Consider the following 3,712-nt stretch of genomic DNA (forward strand, 5'->3'; position numbering starts at 1 on the left):
GAAGTATGTTTTCACACCTCTGAAAGTGAATATCATGCTTCAATCTCTCCACACTGATTTGAGGATGTGTGAAGGATAATTTACCTATTGTAGATGTGAATGGATAGGTGAATTTGTGTTTAGCACATGGAGAGGAGTGAAATTATCCTTCACACAACCCCAAACCAGTGTGAAGAGGTGTGAAGTATGTTTTCACACCTCTGAATGTGAATATCATGCTTCAATCTCTTCACACTGATTTGAGGATGTGTGAAGGATAATTTCCCACCTATTCATCTTGTCACTTATTGTAGGTGTGAATCAATAAGTGAATTTGTATTTAACACATGGATAGGAGAGAAACTATCACATCCTCCAATCATTGTGAATAGGTGTGAAGTATGTATTCACACCTCCTACAGTGAAAATCATGCTTGACACGCTTAACACATATTTGAGGAGCAATTCTTATTATTGCTTCTTGTAGGTGAAGTGCATTTGTAATAGCACTTCAACTTATTTATGAAAGAAATTTTGTTTGTTCTATTGCAACAACATATTCAATTTGAAGATTGGCAAGCATGATGGATAACATAGACAACATACATTTACCACTGTCACTGCCAGCATTAAGTACGTTCCTTGGTGGGAATATGACCTAAGCTGGGAACATGATTGAGAGTATATTGGGTCATCAAATCATCTTGCACTGCACATCTGAGCCATGAAGCTTATGCTACATATGTGCAAACATCTGAGTAAGACCTGAGCTACCAGCTACATACAGGTCTGCTCAGTTATCTGCTCATTTAGATACGCAAATCACATGTAATACCTTCTGTAGCTTTGTGCAGATTTAGACATGCATTTCCAAAGATTGAATACCTACATCACAATGGCCACTTGGGAAATATTCATGGAGCTGTGTAACAGTAGCAGAAGGGGAATATGATCCCTAGGACCCATATTCCCCCCAAGGAACAGACTTAATGCTGACAGTGTGTGGTTCCTCTGTTTCTGTTAATTTTGTGTCAGAATCACAAGCCAATTCCTCAGCCTCCACCTTTGCATCCATTTCCTCCGGCTCAACTTCTATAGCATCACAACTGGAATAAGATCCATCTCAATTGGTGATCCAATCTCTTTGCCATTTGAGATTTAAATAAATAATAATGTTTTTCTCATATACCGTCCACCAGGCGTGAGCCTGGAATTCATGTACTTCAAGCCAATCAGGATGAATGAAAGGGATAGGCAGGTTGTGATTGAAATTGAGTTTGAGTGGTATGAAATGATTTTTATTGATGAATGCCATGACAATCGGTTGATAACATTCATTGTCTTTGAGTTCATGGCAGTACGGTGCAAAGCATGGAAGAATTAAGGAGCAGTTTGCTTCAGTTTTGCTGTAATAAATAACCGGCCTTTGGTATGTGTTGGCAATGATATACCCTCCACATGGCATAGGAAACCATTTGCTTGGCTCAGCAGTTAGAGCGGTTGATTTCAGAATTGATTTGATAAGTGTGATATTCACTGCCAGCATTAAAGAGGTTCCCAGATGGGAATATGGGTCGTAGGAATCAGACAGCCTTTGTGACTACATATATTACAATGGCGGTCTGATCCCCACAACCCATATTCCCATATGGGAACCTCTTTAATGCTGGCAGTGATTGATGTCAACAGAAAACTTGAGGATATTTTCAGCATACCAGTCATACTTGGACTGTAGGTGTTGTAAAAGGACTGATTGGATAGTCGGTGCCTGGTTAGGTGTGAGTCCCAGTGAGACTGCAATGGTTGAGAAAGCGCAAAGGCCGTCTTTGGGTACGTCTGTAGCATTCTGACAAATGGAAATATGTATTGAGGTACATCCTGCAAAAATGGCCACTTTTGACAAATTGTAAGGTAAGGAGGGGCTCAGTGCTAATCTTCAAGATATAAATTCATAACCAAATTATACATACCTTCAAAACAACACACTCAATCTGAAGGTGTTCTTCCATTTCTTCTGGATTAAAAGGTTTTTGACACTGTAGACCAAAATTGATACAGATTAGAAATGCAACACTTTGTTTTTGATAGTTGCTCACATGGCAGGTACTGACTTTCTTTTTTTCCAAGAGCCTGTGAGGCTTTAAGGGGTGACCTTCAGATGTTGGCTGGGTGGAATTGATGGCGAATGGCAAGGAAACATTGGCTTTGGCTTCTGTTGTTTCTGCACTTGGACTTGGCGTTTTGGCACTTGCTGCCAAGGGAACTTCGGGTTTGGCTGCTGTCTCACTTGGTGTTTCCAATTCTGATCTTAGCTACAAATTGAGAGTTCCATCAGCGTTTCTTTTGTATGGGATGAATTGGAGAGAGACCTACTTCTTCTTTGGCAGCAGCTGCTACTTGGCAACACGTAGAGACTTTTGGGGGAGGAATGGGACCACAATCTTTGCGCTTTCGGCCTCGTCCAACAGCCTGGGATTTCTCCTTGGTAGGAACTGAGAAATTTTGTTGTTCTACACTTTCTACCTCCTCTGGGACTTTGATGTATCCATAACCCTTTGGCAATTGCGGCAAATCAGGGTTTGTTGTGGGTTTGCATTTGCAAATGTTTTGAATGGGTTCTTTTGTTTTGGCTTTCCGTGTGCAAAGATTTGGTGCCGGATTCTCTTTGGCCTTGGAGATCTTGCATTTGCGAGTTTGAGTTTTTGGAGCCTTACTTTGTTTGGAAAGTGGAAGTATTGACGGAGCTCGATATCATTGACAGGCTGTTCAAGGTTGGTGGGTAACACATCCTCTGCAGCTCTCAACACACAATTTTCTCCTGAAACCGTCTCATCTTCAATTTTCAAAGGCTCAGCTTTGACTTCAGGTGCTTCCATGGCAATCTCGAGGTTGAACTCGGGTACAGGTGAAGAACCTGCAAGGGTCAGATTGTTTGTTAGAGTTGAACGAACAAGAGATTTGAGAAACAATTCATGACTCACGATTCTCTGTTGGATGATTCTCAGAATTTGATGGACAATTTACTCCTGAAACCACCGGATCTTCATTTTTCAAAGGCTCAGCTTCAACTTCAGGTGCTTCCATGGGAATATCAAGGTTGAACTCGGGTAAAGGTGAAGAACCTGCAGGAATCAGATTTTTAGTTGAGACAGCGCTGGGCTTTATTGCAGTGGCTACGTAGCCTCACCGCAGCGCTACCGCTGTTTGAAAAAAATTCCCTGAGACAGCAGCGCGCTCAAATGGGGTGCAGCGCGCCGCAGTCCCCCTGTTTAGTAGGCAAAACAAGCCTCGGATAAAGCAACAAGAACAAAAGATTATTTACATATCAATCAAAAGAAAATGAAACAGATGTCCATACATCATGAATACATGAATTGTATCCAGAAGGTGCCAAGTTTGATAAAACTAAAGAGATTGGTAAGAATGGAATGATGGAATCTAACTGAGTGGTTCGACTTGATAATAAGATCGGTGCCACTAAACGTAATTGAAAGAGTTTGAAAAAGCAAAAGTGACCAGAAGAATTGATGATCCAATTATTCCATCTAGCTTGACCAAGAAAACATTGAGATTCCCGCAGTCCATAAGAAGAGGATGTGATACTAAAGCCGAGTAAGACGTAGCCTAAAGCAGACCAACTAACGACTTTATTGTATGGTATTTTGAATGGATCAATGATTGTCAGAAGGTGTGAAGAAGGTCGTGCTAGATGATAAGTAGCAGCACATTGTAG

The sequence above is a fragment of the Melampsora larici-populina genome, assembly GCF_000204055.1.
Source record: "Melampsora larici-populina 98AG31 unplaced genomic scaffold MELLAscaffold_4, whole genome shotgun sequence".
Taxonomy (NCBI): domain Eukaryota; kingdom Fungi; phylum Basidiomycota; class Pucciniomycetes; order Pucciniales; family Melampsoraceae; genus Melampsora; species Melampsora laricis-populina.